A 17,231-nucleotide genomic window follows, 5' to 3' on the forward strand; every position below is an offset into this window, starting at 1 on the left:
TCACCCCAACACTTAGTTTAACTCTTCAGAACACCCCGGGGTCGTCAGCTGTGAACTTGGATGTAATTAACTAATTTTAAAGATGCCTTAACGTGCTTGTTGGGTTGACCTCTAGCTCCTAAGCTCCACCTCCTGAGTTATCGGTTGCTTAAGTATCTCTCGCCTCGTTTTCTCATGTCTAGGAATCACAGCTGTTATGATCTTGTAATATCTCTTCCATCCATCTAGAACATTCTACTTGCTTCTTGCTTCTCCCATCAGCAAGTTCTCTCTTGTATCAAAGTATACAAAAGTATGATGTAAACAAATCTATAAAAGAGGACAATAGAAGGATGATATTCGATATAAAAGATATTCGTCCTATTAGACGACATATTTGACCTCGAGACGCAAAAGAAGGTTACCACTAAAGACACCTTGCAAGCGGAACTTATTGCAGAAATAGGAAAGATTCGAGGCAACTACAGAAGCACCATACTGTCCTCCGAGCTCAAAGCGGCAGCTAAGAGCCTTCGTGAGAACAAGGAGATAGTCGTCAGGAGAGGTGACAAGTCGCCAATATATGTCATTCTTAAAAAAGACGAATATCTGGCGAAAATGAACATCATCCTTTCCGACCAAATTAAATTCCAAAGGGTAATGAGAGGACACTACAGCCAAATTGAAAACGAAGGTAAACAGATTGATTGAAACTGTGAACGCCAAGAAATCCGGACTCCACCTGCCAAATGTTATCGGGGAATACAAACCTGGATATGCGTATGGGAATGTCAAGACACACAAGCCTGGAAACCCACTTCAGCCAATCATCAGCCAGATACACACACACCCACATACAGACAGACTGGCTAAGCGACTCACCTGCTTGCTGACTCCTTATGTGCCTTGTGCTTTTAGCCTGAAATCTCTAAAGGAATTCGTTGACTTACTGCCGGGGCACGGGCCACAGGGATAAGAGCCTCACTGGATGTGGAGGTGCTGCTCACCAACGAGCCTGTGGATGAAACAATCAGGATGATGATGGACAGAGTGTATCGTGATCCGGCTTGCACCCCTCTAGACATACCAGAGAGCATAGTGAGGAAATTATTTGAAGCTTAAACTAAAGAGGCACCCTTCTTGAGTCCCACCGGGCACATGTATAAGCAAGTAGATGGGGTCGCCATGGGCTCTCACCTAGGTGTCCTGTTTGCGAGCTTCTACATGGGAACCATAGAGCAGAAGGTCTTAGTTGATAATAGAGTTGAAACTCGCCATATTCTACAGGTACGTTGACAACATTTTTATGCAGGTACCTGATGTCAAACGTCTGCAGCAGCTGAGGAAGGCATTCGAGCAAAATTCTGTGTTAAGTTTCACTTATGAGAGGAAGAGTAATGGGAAGCTGCCCTTTCTAGATGTAACAGTCATGGAGAGGAATGGTGGCTTCCACACTGCAGTCTACACTTAGGAAACACACATAGGAATGTGCCTTAATGCCAACAGTGACTGCCCAGACAGGTACAAGAGGAGTGTTGTCAACGCTTACGTCGACCGTGCCCTCAGCCACAGCTGTGGTTGGAAGCAGGTCGACGAAGAACTCTGTAGGGTAAGGCAGGTCCTGGTCAACAATGGCTTCTCTAACGGTTATGTTGAAGACGTCATCAAAAGAAAAGTGAAACGCCATGCAACCTCTGAAGAGTCAACCAACACAACACTTGTACCTTCTATTAGACTGTTTTACAGGAACTTCTTTTCGATGGCTCACAAAATGGAGGAAAGTGTCCAAGAAGATATTATTAATATGAACGTTATCCCCACAGACACAAATTAGAAGACACAAATAACAATTTACTACAAAAACAAGAAAACGGCCAACTTACTCATAAAGAACTTTCCAGACACTAAACAGAACGCCTTGAAGGAAACCAACGTCGTCTATGCCTTCACATGCCCACTTGGGGACTGTCAGCCCCAAACATTTCAGTATATAGGCAAGACAACAACGTCTCTTTCTAGGCAATTAACAATACACAAACAACAAGGCTCCATCAAGGAGCAAATAATCTCCTCACACAACCAGACCATCACCAGAGACATCTTAACAAGCAACACAGAAATTATCGATAGATACAGCAATAACAGGCGGCTCGACATCAGCGAGGCACTACACATCAAAAAGTCAAAACCAAAAATCAACAAGCATTTAATACATAATTACATTCTACCCAGTTCAAGACCCCGAACCAGCACAGAAGCAAGAAGATTGTCTTTTGTATCCCATAACCTCACCCAAAAATGAATATAAGCACGATCTGAGTATGTTAAAAAATTGTCTTTGAAAATGTGCGAAGTGTTCTTGCGAAACGCTTCAAGGCGTCTGACCATAAATAAAAAGTGAAAATGAACTTTGGAGAGTTAATTTTTCAACTACCCGTGACAGTGAAGAAAAACATAAGAAATATTAAGAAGATTCGTGTTAGAATAATTAATATATATATATATATATATATATATATATATATATATATATATATATATATATATATATATATATATATATATATATATATATATATATATGCAGAATAACCACATATGAAAAATAGAAAATGCTTAACGCGTTTTCGGCTAATTCGCCTTCATCAGAGCAAAGTAGAATCATTCTACTTTGCTCTGATGAAGGCGAATTAGCCGAAAACGCGTTAAGCATTTTCTATTTTTCATATGTGTTTATTCTGCATACTTGGATCAGTGTTTTTGTGATCATTGTTGCATATATATATATATGTGCGAACAAGCCTGAATGGTCCCCAGGACAATATGCAACTGAAAACTCACACCCCAGAAGTGACTCGAACCCATACTCCCAGAAGCAATGCAACTGGTATGTACAAGACGCCTTAATCCACTTGACCATCACGACCGGACAAAATGAGGTGATAGCCTAAGCTATTTGAACCACCCCACTGCCGGCACTCGGATAGTAATCTTGGGCATAGCATTTTACCAAATCACCTCATTCTTTGGGGCACACGTGAGGAACACAAATGCGAACAAGCCTGAATGGTCCCCAGGACAATATGCAACTGAAAACTCACACCCCAGAAGTGACTCGAACCCATACTCCCAGAAGCAACGCAACTGGTATGTACAAGACCTGTGTACACCTGTGTCCCCTTGTTCGCGTCCCACCAGTGTGTGTGTGTGTGTGTGTGTGTGTGTGTGTGTGTGTGTGTGTGTGTGTGTGTGTGTGTGTGTGTGTGTGTGTGTGTGTGTGTGTGTTTGTGTGTGTGTTTGTGTGTGTGTGTGTGTGTGAGTGTGTGTGTGTGTACTCACCTATATGTACTCACCTATATGTGCTTGCAGGATCGAGCATTGACTCTTGGATCCCGCCTTTCTAGCTATCGGTTGTTTACAGCAATGACTCCTGTCCCATTTCCCTATCATACCTAGTTTTAAAAGTATGAATAGTATTTGCTTCCACAACCTGTTCCCCAAGTGCATTCCATTTTTCTACTACTCTCACGCTAAAAGAAAACTTCCTAACATCTCTGTGACTCATCTGAGTTTCCAGTTTCCACCCATGTCCCCTCGTTCTGTTATTATTACGTGTGAACATTTCATCTATTTCCACTTTGTCAATTCCCCTGAGTATTTTATATGTCCCTATCATATCTCCTCTCTCCCTTCTTTTCTCTAGTGTCGTAAGGTTCAGTTCCTTCAGCCGCTCTTCATATCCCATCCCTCGTAGCTCTGGGACAAGCCTCGTCGCAAACCTCTGAACCTTCTCCAGTTTCTTTATGTGTTTCTTCAGGTGGGGGCTCCATGATGGCGCGGCATACTCTAAGACGGGTCTCACGTAGGCAGTGTAAAGCGCCCTAAAAGCTTCCTCATTTAGGTTTCTGAATGAAGTTCTAATTTTCGCCAGTGTAGAGTACGCTGCTGTCGTTATCCTATTTATATGTGCCTCAGGAGTTAGATTAGGTGTCACATCCACTCCCAGGTCTCTTTCTCGAATCGTTACAGGTAGGCTGTTCCCCTTCATTGTGTACTGTCCCTTTGGTCTCCTGTCACCTGATCCCATTTCCATAACTTTACATTTACTGGTGTTAAACTCCAGTAGCCATTTCCCTGACCATCTCTGCAGCCTGTTTAAGTCCTCTTGGAGGATCCTACAATCCTCGTCTGTCACAACTCTTCTCATTAATTTTGCGTCATCTGCAAACATTGACATGTGTGTGTGTGTGTGTGTGTGTGTGTGTGTGTGTGTGTGTGTGTGTACTCACCTATATGTACTCACCTATATGTGCTTGCAGGATCGAGCATTGACTCTTGGATCCCGCCTTTCGAGCATCGGTTGTTTACAGCAATGACTCCTGTCCCATTTCCCTATCATACCTGGTTTTAAAATTATGAATAGTATTTGCTTCCACAACCTGTTCCTGAAGTGCATTCCATTTCCCCACTACTCTCACGCTAAAAGAAAACTTCCTTACATCTCTGTGACTCATCTGAGTTTCAAGCTTCCATCCATGTCCTCTCGTTCTGTTACTATTCCGTGTGAACATTTCGTCTATGTCCACTCTGTCAATTCCTCTGAGTATCTTATACGTTCCTATCATGTCCCCCCTCTCCCTTCTTCTTTCTAGTGTCGTAAGGCACAGTTCCCTCAGGCGCTCTTCATACCCCATCCCTCGTAGCTCTGGGACGAGTCTCGTTGCAAACCTCTGAACCTTTTCCAGTTTCATTATATGCTTCTTCAGATGGGGACTCCATGATGAGGCGGCATACTCTAAGACTGGCCTTACGTAGGCAGTGTAAAGCGCCCTAAATGCCTCCTTACTTAGGTTTCTGAATGATGTTCTAACTTTTGCCAGTGTAGAGTACGCTGCTGTCGTTATCCTATTAATATGTGCCTCAGGAGATAGATTAGGTGTTACGTCCACCCCCAGGTCTCTTTCACGCGTCGTTACAGGTAGGCTGTTCCCCTTCATTGTGTACTGTCCCTTTGGTCTCCTATCTCCTAGTCCCATTTCCATAACTTTACATTTGCTCGTGTTGAATTCTAGTAGCCATTTCTCTGACCATCTCTGCAATCTGTTCAGGTCCTCTTGGAGGATCCTGCAATCCTCATCTGTCACAACTCTTCTCATCAACTTTGCATCATCCGCAAACATCGACATGTAGGACTCTACGCCTGTAAACATGTCGTTAACATATACAAGAAATAGAATTGGTCCCAGCACCGATCCTTGTGGTACTCCACTTGTTACTGTTCGCCAGTCCGACTTCTCGCCCCTTACCGTAACTCTTTGGCTCCTTCCTGTTAGGTAGTTCCTTATCCATTCTAGGACCTTTCCCCCCACCCCCGCCTGCCTCTCGAGCTTGAACAGCAGTCTCATGTGCGGTACTGTATCAAAGGCTTTTTGGCAGTCCAGAAATATGCAGTCTGCCCAACCATCTCTGTCCTGTCTTATCCTCGTTATTTTATCATAGAATTCCAGAAGGTTTGTTAGGCACGATTTCCCTGTCCAGAACCCATGTTGATGTTTGTTCACAAACCTAATGTTCTCCAGGTGTGCAACCAGTCGTAGCCTAATTATTCTTTCCAGTATTTTACAGGGGATGCTTGTCAGTGATACAGGTCTGTAGTTAAGTGCCTCCTCCCTATCTCCTTTCTTGAAGATCGGCACGACATTTGCCTTCTTCCAGCAACTGGGCAATTCTCCTGACATACGTGACTCATTAAAGATCATTGCCAGAGGCACGCTGAGGGCCTGTGCTGCTTCTTTTAGTATCCACGGTGATACTTTGTCTGGTCCAACTGCTTTAGTTGCATCTAGAGTTGTCAACTGTTTCATTACCTCCTCTGCTGTCACCTCTATATCTGATAGTCTTTCATCTAGGGTAACCCCTTCCAACAATGGGAGCTGCTCAGGCTCGGTAGTGAACACTCCATGGAAACTGGCATTCAGTGCCTCGCAGATTTCCTTGTCACTTTCAGTATATGTGTGTGTGTGTGTGTGTGTGTGTGTGTTTGTGTGTGTGTGTGTGAGTGTGTGTGTGTGTGTGTGTGTGTGTGTGTGTGTGTGTGTGTGTGTGTGTGTGTGTGTGTGTGTGAGTGTGTGTGTGTGCGTGTGTGTGTTTGTGTGTGTGTGTGAGTGTGTGTGTGTGCGTGTGTGTGTGTGTGTGTGTGTGTGTGTGTGTGTGTGTGTGTGTGTGTGTGTGTGTGTGTGTGTGTGTGTATGTGTGTGTGTGTGTGTGTGTGTACTCACCTAATTGTACTCACCTAATTGTGCTTGCGGGGGTTGAGCTCTGGCTCTTTGTTCCCGCCTCTCAACCGTCAATCAACAGGTGTACAGGTTCCTGAGCCTATTGGGCTCTATCATATCTACATATGAAGCTGTGTATGGAGTCAGCCTCCACCACATCACTGCCTAATGCATTCCATCTGTTAACTACTCTGACACTGAAAAAGTTCTTTCTAACGTCTCTGTGGCTCATTTGGGTACTCAGTTTCCACCTGTGTCCCCTTGTTCGCGTCCCACCAGTGTTGAATAGTTCATCCTTGTTTACCCGGTCGATTCCCCTGAGGATTTTGTAGGTTGTGATCATATTGACTGCATATTTTTGGATTGTCAGAAAGCCTTTGATACAGTGCCACACAAGAGGCTAGTGAAAAAGCTGGAGATGCAGGCTGGAGTGAAAGGGAAGGTACTCCGTTGGATAGAGGAGTACCTAAGCAACAGGAGACAACGAGTCTGTGTGAGGGGTGAGGTCTCAGATTGGCGAGACGTTACGAGTGGAGTACCGCAAGGGTCAGTCCTTGGACCTATACTGTTTCTGATATATGTAAATGATCTCCCAGAGAGTATAGAATCGTTTCTCTCAATGTTTGCTGATGATGCAAATATTATGAGGAGGATTGAAACGTAGGATGATAGCAGGAGGCTACAAGATGACCTAGACAGACTGAGTGAATGGTCCAACAAATGGCTATTGAAGTTCAACCCGAATAAATGCAAAGTAATGAAACTAGGCAGTGGAAACAGACACAGGATACAGAATAGGAGATGAAGTACTTAATGAAACGGACAGAGAGAAAGATCTAGGAGTTGATATCACACCAAACCTGTCTCCTGAAGCCCACATAAAAAGAATAACATCAGCGGCATATGCGAGGCTGGCTAACATCAGAGCAGCGTTCAGGAACCTGTGTAAGGAATCATTCAGAATCTTGTACACCACATATGTAAGACCAATCCTGGAGTATGCGGCCCCAACATGGAGCCCATACCTTGTCAAGCACAAGACGAAGCTGGAAAAAGTTCAGAGGTATGCCACTAGACTAGTCCCAGAACTAAGAGGCATGAGTTACCTGAGGTAACTGCATCTCATGTCGCTGGAAGACAGAAGAGCCCGGTGAGACATGATCACCACATACAAAATCCTCAGGGGAATTGACATGGTAGACAAGGATGAATTATTAACACGGGTGGAACACGAACAAGGGGACACAGGTGGAAACTGAGTACCCACATGAGCCACAGAGACGTTAGAAGGAACTGTTTCAGTGTCAGAGTAGTTAACAGGTGGAATGCATTAAACAGTGATGTGGTGGAGGCTGACTCCATACACAGTTTCAAATGTAGATATGATAGAGCCCAATAGGCTCAGGAATCTGTACACCTGTTGATTGACGGTTGAGAGGCGGGACCAAAGAGCCAGAGCTCAACCCCCGCAAGCACAACTAGGTGAGTACAACTAGGTGCCTCACTCTCAACATGTCAACAATGAGCATTATTGCTCACATTTTAACAGCGACATATTTACAGCGTCTTCTAGCAAGATACGCTAAATTTACAACTGGTGAACAACAGTAGACTTTAGCGGCCCTTTGTGCAAGGTTACGGCGGCGCCAAGTCCCCTCCCAGCCTTACTGGACGGCGCCAAGTCCCCTCCCAGCCTTACTGGACGGCGCCAAGTCCCCTCCCAGTCTTACTGGACGGCGCCAAGTCCCCTCCCAGCCTTACTGGACGGCGCCAAGTCCCCTCCCAGTCTTACTGGACGGCGCCAAGTCCCCTCCCAGCCTTACTGGACGGCGCCAAGTCCCCTCCCAGTCTTACTGGACGGCGCCAAGTCCCCTCCCAGCCTTACTGGACGGCGCCAAGTCCCCACCCAGCCTTACTGGACGGCGTCAAGTCCCCACCCAGCCTTACTGGACGGCGCCAAGTCCCCTCCCAGTCTTACTGGACGGCGCCAAGTCCCCATCCAGCCTTACTGGACGGCGCCAAGTCCCCTCCCAGTCTTACTGGACGGCGCCAAGTCCTCACCCAGTCTTACTGGACGGCGCCAAGTCCTCACCCAGTCTTACTGGACGGCGCCAAGTCCCCACCCAGCCTTACTGGACGGTGCCAAGTCCTCACCCAGTCTTACTGGACGGCGCCAAGTCCTCACCCAGTCTTACTGGACGGCGCCAAGTCCTCACCCAGCCTTACTGGACGGCACCAAGTCCCCACCCAGCCTTACTGGACGGCGCCAAGTCCCCACCCAGTCTTACTGGACGGCGCCAAGTCCCCACCCAGCCTTACTGGACGGCGCCAAGTCCCCTCCCAGTCTTACTGGACGGCGCCAAGTCCCCACCCAGCCTTACTGGACGGCGCCAAGTCCTCACCCAGTCTTACTGGACGGCGCCAAGTCCCCACCCAGCCTTACTGGACGGCGCCAAGTTCCCACCCAGTCTTACTGGACGGCGCCAAGTCCCCACCCAGTCTTACTGGACGGCGCCAAGTCCCCACCCAGTCTTACTGGACGGGGCCAAGTCCCCACCCAGCCTTACTGGACGGGGCCAAGTCCCCACCCAGCCTTACTGGACGGGGCCAAGTCCCCACCCAGCCTTACTGGACGGCGCCAAGTTCCCACCCAGCCTTACTGGACGGCGCCAAGTCCCCTCCCAGTCTTACTGGACGGCGCCAAGTCCCCACCCAGCCTTACTGGACGGCGCCAAGTCCCACCTAACCTTGAAGGTCGTTGTCCACCACTTAAGGTTAAGCTTTAGTTGTAAGTGTGTAAACACACTTGGTCATTTTTCTGCCCAGTAGACGCCACATTGTAGACCTGTGGAAACACTGACTCTTGTGTCAGCAACAGTGCCGTTGACCTCTTGTTGTGGCGGAGTGGGCTGTGCTAGCCTCTTGCAATCCTTACCTCCTTCGATTCCCAAAGGCTGGACATGTTCTATGAGCGTTTTCTTTCATCTGATGCCTCTGGTTTAGTTGTGTATTGGCACGACTGTCGTGGCTTGTATCCTGGTGGTCAGTGGCTGGTCTAGGGAGATCTTGCACCTGATGGTTCTATTCACCTGACAGAGGATTGTGGGTTACATGTAAGCAATCTAACTAGGCCCATGGGGTCATCAAATGCCCAGCAGGTTCGACTCCCATCTTCCCGACCAAGAGACCATATACTATAGTTTACGCGTGGAAGTGGACAGACTGGTAAAAGTCCGAGGCAACGGCTAGCTCAACCTTTGTACACAGATTATGTACAAAGGTCTCCCGTACACACACTCGTCACTACATGTAGGTACAACGGTGCATGTAGAAGGTGAACTATGTATGTATGTAGGTATGTATGTACTATGTACATCATATGTACAACATACGATGATATGTACAATGCCCTACGGAAGTGCGGGTTTGTGAAGTAGGTTTAAATTCGCGGCTCTTGACTCCCATAGCGCGTGTTTCTGCGGTGCTCGCAGACATGAGTTCAATCCCACCGCAGTGCCTCATTATTTTCTCATAAAAGATGTAATGCTGGGAACTATACCGAGAGACAGACAGAGACAGAGACACAGACTCACATATGAAAACCAGAGTAGAAATAGTTCCTAACTAATCTCTGTCCATGACCTTAACCTTTCTAAGTGTGAGTGTGAGTGCCAAAGGGGTGTGGAGGGGGTGATCCATCACCATCACTCAAGGCACACAGAGAGCCACCACTGTGGCACCCAGACTGGCCCTGGCACCACTGGCATCCAGACTCACTGTGTAACCAGTCATACATCATTGTCTTGGACAGATCGGCGATGTAATCTACCAGCAGCAGCACGCAACAGTCTGCTAAATCACACCGCGGGATGGGCCCCCCCCCCCCACCACTGCTCTCGGCATCCTTACTTCCTGCCAGACGCGCACACAACAGTCTGATACATCACGCTAAAGAGGGGGAAGGGGGGAGGTAAGCACTTGTACCCCCCCCCACACACACGGCGGGGACAGGAAGCCGGCGGCTTGTCAAAGGCCTCTTTGCATGCTGCACTAAATGCTTGCGAAACTATGCTGCGGGGTTGCACGACATGCTTCACCACGTCATCCAGTACGCACGCACGCACGCACACACACACGCACAGGGGGCCTGTGTTGGCTGAGTGGACAGCGTTTACGTCTCGTAATCCTAGGGGGGGGGGCCGGAAAAGAAATGGGCAGAGTTTCCCAACACCTCACCCTCATTAACTCACGTAATCAGCTTGTTTATTCAACTCACGAAGCTACATCGTTGAGGCTCTTGGTACTAACAACATTCTGCTGTAGTTACCTTGAGGTGCTTCCGGGGCTTAGCGTCCCCGCGGCCCGGTCGTTGACCAGGCCTCCTGGTTGCTGGACTGATCAACCAGGCTGTTAGACGCGGCTGCTCGCAGCCTGACGTATGAGTCACAGCCTGGTTGGTCAGGTATCCTTTGGAGGTGCTTATCCAGTTCTCTCTTGAACACTGTGAGGGGTCGGCCAGTTATGTCCCTTATGTGTAGTGGAAGCGTGTTGAACAGTCTCGGACCTCTGATGTTGATAGTTCTCTCTTGAACACTGTGAGGGGTCGGCCAGTTATGCCCCTTATGTGTAGTGGAAGCGTGTTGAACAGTCTCGGGCCTCTGATGTTGATAGTTCTCTCTTGAACACTGTGAGGGGTCGGCCAGTTATGCCCCTTATGTGTAGTGGAAGCGTGTTGAACAGTCTCGGACCTCTGATGTTGATAGTTCTCTCTTGAACACTGTGAGGGGTCGGCCAGTTATGCCCCTTATGTGTAGTGGAAGCGTGTTGAACAGTCTCGGGCCTCTGATGTTGATAGTTCTCTCTTGAACACTGTGAGGGGTCGGCCAGTTATGTCCCTTATGTGTAGTGGAAGCGTGTTGAACAGTCTCGGGCCTCTGATGTTGATAGTTCTCTCTTGAACACTGTGAGGGGTCGGCCAGTTATGTCCCTTATGTGTAGTGGAAGCGTGTTGAACAGTCTCGGGCCTCTGATGTTGATAGTTCTCTCTTGAACACTGTGAGGGGTCGGCCAGTTATGTCCCTTATGTGTAGTGGAAGCGTGTTGAACAGTCTCGGGCCTCTGATGTTGATAGTTCTCTCTTGAACACTGTGAGGGGTCGGCCAGTTATGTCCCTTATGTGTAGTGGAAGTGTGTTGAACAGTCTCGGGCCTCTGATGTTGATAGTTCTCTCTTGAACACTGTGAGGGGTCGGCCAGTTATGTCCCTTATGTGTAGTGGAAGCGTATTGAACAGTCTCGGGCCTCTGATGTTGATAGTTCTCTCTTGAACACTGTGAGGGGTCGGCCAGTTATGTCCCTTATGTGTAGTGGAAGCGTATTGAACAGTCTCGGGCCTCTGATGTTGATAGTTCTCTCTTGAACACTGTGAGGGGTCGGCCAGTTATGTTACAGACAAGAGGGGAAACAAATAGATTATCTCAGTTACTGTGAGCGAGAAAACTGCCGCGAATGATGTCACGAGGTCGTTAGACTTGACACTTAACGATGCTTCGAGGAGTGGCCAGGCGGCGGTACCCTGGCGGATGTGACGGACTGTAGTGTGTTGGACTTGAGTCACATCGCGCACACGACCTTTTTTGTAAACAAACTTATTAACCAAGTTTAACCAAGCCTAACCAAGCCTTCGCAAGCCTAACCAAGCCTACGCAAGCCTAACCAAGTTTAACCAAGTTTAGCCAAGCCTTCGCAAGCCTAACCTAGCCTACGAAAGCCTAACCAAGTTTAACCAAGCCTAACACAGCCTAATCAAGCCTAATCCTGCCTAACCAAGCCTAACACAGCCTAAATCCAGGCTAATCCATCCTAAGCTAACCATATCAAGCGGATTAGATTAGTGAAAGACTAATCTAATCCATATAAACAATTATTTGCTAATTCTTGCAGCCTGATTTGATCATTCTTAGAGGCTGTGGATAGGTCTTAGAGGCTGTGGATAGGTCTTAGAGGCTGTGGATAGGTCTTAGAGGCTGTGGATAGGTCTTAGAGGCTGTGGATAGGTCTTAGAGGCTGTGGATAGGTCTATATTTCATGTTAAAAGTCGTTAGTGATCAACCAAACTGTTTACCAAAAATTAAAGCAGAAATATCTTACTTAGGCCTGAGGGAAATCGGTCGACGAGCCTATACGATTCTTCCCACAATAGGCCTATTGTATTATTAGACCAATTGCACCAGCATTGCAGCTGTTGCATGTATGACGCCCATTGTCGGTGACAGGAAGCCTGTGTATATATATATACACATACATATACACTTAGGCGTATCTATTAAGGTCCCCTTAAGTCGTACTGGTGATCCTCTTAAGATGGAATCTAGAAGAGTTACGGCATTTTCAAGTACCTATTAACTCGTAGGTGAACAGGCGGCATGAGGTGAGAAAGGACACGTGCCCAAACGTTTCTGTACCGCCCGGGGATCGAACCCGGGATCCCACGAGTGTTAGTCGAGAGTGTAGTGTTGTATTGAAGGATCGAAGCGGCTAATATAATCATCCTTAGGTCGAACTATACACACAATTATAATATAGATATATTAGAGTATATACTTGTTATACAATACGTTAAATTACGTCTTTAGGATTGGTGGCAGCATAATCTAACGATGGGTTGTTTAGTCCGCTAGTTTATGGTTGATTACACGGCTGAGAAACTATAAGGGTTTGTATGTACTTGCTCTATCTATATATCACCATGTAAGTGATTTGTATCCATTTAAGTAAGTGAGTTTGTATCACACCTTGTATGTATTTATTTTACCTGAATAAACATTTGAATTTGAAAGGGGAAACAGTTGGAAGGGATGGTTCATGTTCTTGCCACCAGAGGTCTCTAGCGGCCTATTGTTTATATTCGAAAATCTCAGGAGGCAAGCTCAGTACCCACCCAGCTGTCAAGGGGAGTGTACGTCTCTTGCTCTTCCGTCTGTCACCCGCAGGTAGTCGCCGTCACCCTTAGAATGTTAAATTATTATGTAATAACGAGTATTATTTCAACTATAGAAGTTGAGAATGACATTGGAAGGTTAGAAGATTTAAAATAATATTTTTCTTTCTCGTACATTTCCACAGATTCTTGGGAATATGTTGAATTTAGATATTGTCTTCTTACATAGAGGCGTTTGAGTATGAATGACGTTGTTGTTTCTTAGAGCTTCTTAGAGTTAGAGACTGGAGGGGGGGGGGGTGTTGGTTCCATGTAGGGGCCCCCCCTCCCTGAAGCAGTCAACTGTTTAGACTATGGAAGACAGGAGCCGGATACAAGAGGCTAAACACAAATTTCTCTCAATCTGGCGGAAGCATTTTGTCAAGAGCAATTGTCAATCCAACACATGCAGCGTGCAGGCCGGGTCACCCAGCTGCATCATGTCTCACCCTCTCTTGCAACCATTTGCACCACGCACACGCACGCACGCACGTACACGCACACACAAAATGAGCCACAGAGATATTAGAAAGAACTTTTTCAGTGTCAGAGTGGTTGACAAATGGAATGCATTAGGCAGTGATGTGGTGGAGGCTGACTCCATACCGGTTTCAAGTGTAGATATGATAGATCCCAATAGGCTCAGGAACCTGTACACCAGTTCATTGACGGTTGAGAGGCGGGATCAAAGAGCCAGAGCTCAACCCCCGCAAGCACAACTAGGTGAGTACAACACCCAGGCTGTCACCCTCTGGATCATGTAGAGTGATGAAGCTGCAGGTTCTCAATTGTAAACACAGTACTATTACCCTATACGCGCACCCTGGTACCCTGCCCCTACACCCTAGCCCCGCTCCTACACCCTAGCCCCGCCCCCTACACCCTAGCCCCGCCCCCTACACCCTAGCCCCGCCCCCTACACCCTAGCCCCGCCAACTACACCCTAGCCCCGCCAACTACACCCTAGCCCCGCCAACTACACCCTAGCCCCGCCAACTACACCCTAGCCCCGCCCCTACACCCTAGCCCCGCCCCCTACACCCTAGCCCTGCCCCCTACACCCTAGCCCCGCCCCCTACACCCTAGCCCCGCCCCTACACCCTAGCCCCGCCCCCTACACCCTAGCCCCGCCCCCTACACCCTAGCCCCGCCCCCTACACCCTAGCCCCGCCCCCTACACCCTAGCCCCGCCCCCTACACCCTAGCCCCGCCCTCTACACCCTAGCCCCGCCCCCTACACCCTACCCCCGCCCCCTACACCCTAGCCCCGCCCCCTACACCCTAGCCCCGCCCCCTATACCCTAGCCCCGCCACTACACCCTAGCCCCGCCCCTAGCGGGTGGTACTGTCAGTGGGTGGTACCGTCAGTGGGTGGTACTGTCAGTGGTACCGTCAGTGGGTGGTACCGTCAGTGGTTGGTACCGTCAGTGGGTGGTACCGTCAGTGGTTGGTACCGTCAGTGGTTGGTACCGTCAGTGGGTGGTACCGCCAGTGGGTGGTACCGTCAGTGGGTGGTACCGTCAGTGGGTGGTACCGTCAGTGGGTGGTACCGTCAGTGGGTGGTACTGTCAGTGGGTGGTACTGTCAGTGGGTGGTACTGTCAGTGGGTGGTACTGTCAGTGTGTGGTACTGTCAGTGGTACCGTCAGTGGGTGGTACCGTTAGTGGGTGGTACTGTCAGTGGGTGGTACTGTCAGTGTGTGGTACTGTCAGTGGTACCGTCAGTGGGTGGTACCGTCAGTGGGTGGTACCGTCAGTGGGTGGTACCGTCAGTGGGTGGTACTGTCAGTGGGTGGTACCGTCAGTGGGTGGTACCGTCAGTGGGTGGTACCGTCAGTGGGTGGTACCGTCAGTGGGTGGTACCGTCAGTGGGTGGTACCGTCAGTGGGTGGTACTGTCAGTGGGTGGTACTGTCAGTGGTACCGTCAGTGGGTGGTACCGTCAGTGGGTGGTACTGTCAGTGGGTGGTACTGTCAGTGGGTGGTACTGTCAGTGGGTGGTACTGTCAGTGGTACCGTCAGTGGGTGGTACTGTCAGTGGGTGGTACTGTCAGTGGGTGGTACTGTCAGTGGGTGGTACTGTCAGTGGGTGGTACCGTCAGTGGGTGGTACCGTCAGTGGGTGGTACCGTCAGTGGGTGGTACCGTCAGTGGGTGGTACCGTCAGTGGGTGGTACCGTCAGTGGGTGGTACCGTCAGTGTGTGGTACTGTCAGTGGGTGGTACTGTCAGTGGGTGGTACCGTCAGTGGGTGGTACTGTCAGTGGTACCGTCAGTGGGTGGTACCGTCAGTGGGTGGTACTGTCAGTGGGTGGTACCGTCAGTGGGTGGTACCGTCAGTGGGTGGTACTGTCAGTGGGTGGTACTGTCAGTGGGTGGTACCGTCAGTGGGTGGTACCGTCAGTGGGTGGTACCGTCAGTGGGTGGTACCGTCAGTGGGTGGTACCGTCAGTGGGTGGTACCGTCAGTGGGTGGTACCGTCAGTGGGTGGTACCGTCAGTGGGGGGTACCGTCAGTGGGGGGTACCGTCAGTGGGTGGTACCGTCAGTGGGTGGTACCGTCAGTGGGTGGTACCGTCAGTGGGTGGTACCGTCAGTGGGCGGTACTGTCAGTAGTACTGTCAGTGGGTGGTACCGTCAGTGGGCGGTACTGTCAGTAGTACTGTCAGTGGGTGGTACCGTCAGTGGGTGGTACTGTCAGTGAGTGGTACTGTAACGGGGGGTGGGGGGAAATAGCTCTATCTTGTCCATTATTCCACCCCCCAGTTAACTAACGAGGCCGGGGGAAACAGCTCTCTCTAGTCCGTTATCCCGTCCTCAGTTAGCTAACTATTCTAGAGCACTCCCAGAGTTCCTAAGGCAACCTCTCTCGTTCAACACCTTGTAACCTAGGTATTTGACTACCTAGGTGCTAAGACTACAAGGCGTCGTAACTGGATCAGCTACCCAAAACTCTAGAGAGAACTCTAGAATACATTTCACTGCCACAAACGTATAAGAGAAAACGAAAGGAAAGAAATGAATAGTGAAGTAATTAGTGAGGGTTTGGGATGAGAGGTAGAGAGGTGGGAGGAGCGAGGAGGGTCATTAGTTGAAAGTGAGAGTTTAGAGAGGGGTGGAGGGAGAGGTGTAAATAGATAGTAGTAGAATAGATAGTAGAAGTAGAAGAGTAGATAGTAGAAGACGAAATGCTGCCACCATCCATTCAAGACCATTACATACAAGACAAGGAATGGAACTTGTCTGTATCACAATATTCACAAAAGATGTTATCAAGAGGTCATTATTAGTATGTCCCATCTTTATCATGTATTCAGTAAAATCATGGAACCAGTAATCCCAGAGGCTTTCTCACCTCAACTCAACTCTAGGGGACACAGTTAAAGGCAATTTAAATAATAAATTCAATTATATTTCACATACTAAGTATCATAATTTAAGCAATGTTCAAGATATATATATGTAAGGTGAGTCATCCTCCAAGAATCTGAGAACACTACAACTGACTGCCCCTGATCATCACACAACACTTGTAAAACACGACCAAGTCACCTTAATGTTCAACTCACCAAGTGTCTGCCTATAGCTGGATAGAGGAGGGGGGGTCTGTAGTCGACAGAGACTGTCCCGCCCTGCTGGCCGACAGCCTCTCTGCTAGGCCGTCTCCTCTGCTCTGCTGGCTGCTGTTCTTTTCTGTTAATGCTCTCGAATCGATCGCTCTCCGAGTATATATTGGGGATCCTAGTAACTAACTCCGCCCACAAGTAGATAGCCTCAGGCACTCTACCAAGCCACTCCTTAAACGTCAGCATGTTTGAAGGCTACCAGGCTCCAATTATAAGATTAGTAAAAGTAAGGTGAAATTCACATGATCTGACCTCAGGTCACTTGGTGGTCATTAACTCTTAGAGGTGTGAAACTCCACCCGACAACTTGGCGCCTTCTCAAATCCCTGTCTGTGACTCATGTACTCTATGTATGTATTAAATACAACTAAACCAAAC

Source organism: Procambarus clarkii, chromosome 11 (assembly GCF_040958095.1).
Source record: "Procambarus clarkii isolate CNS0578487 chromosome 11, FALCON_Pclarkii_2.0, whole genome shotgun sequence".
NCBI lineage: Eukaryota > Metazoa > Arthropoda > Malacostraca > Decapoda > Cambaridae > Procambarus > Procambarus clarkii.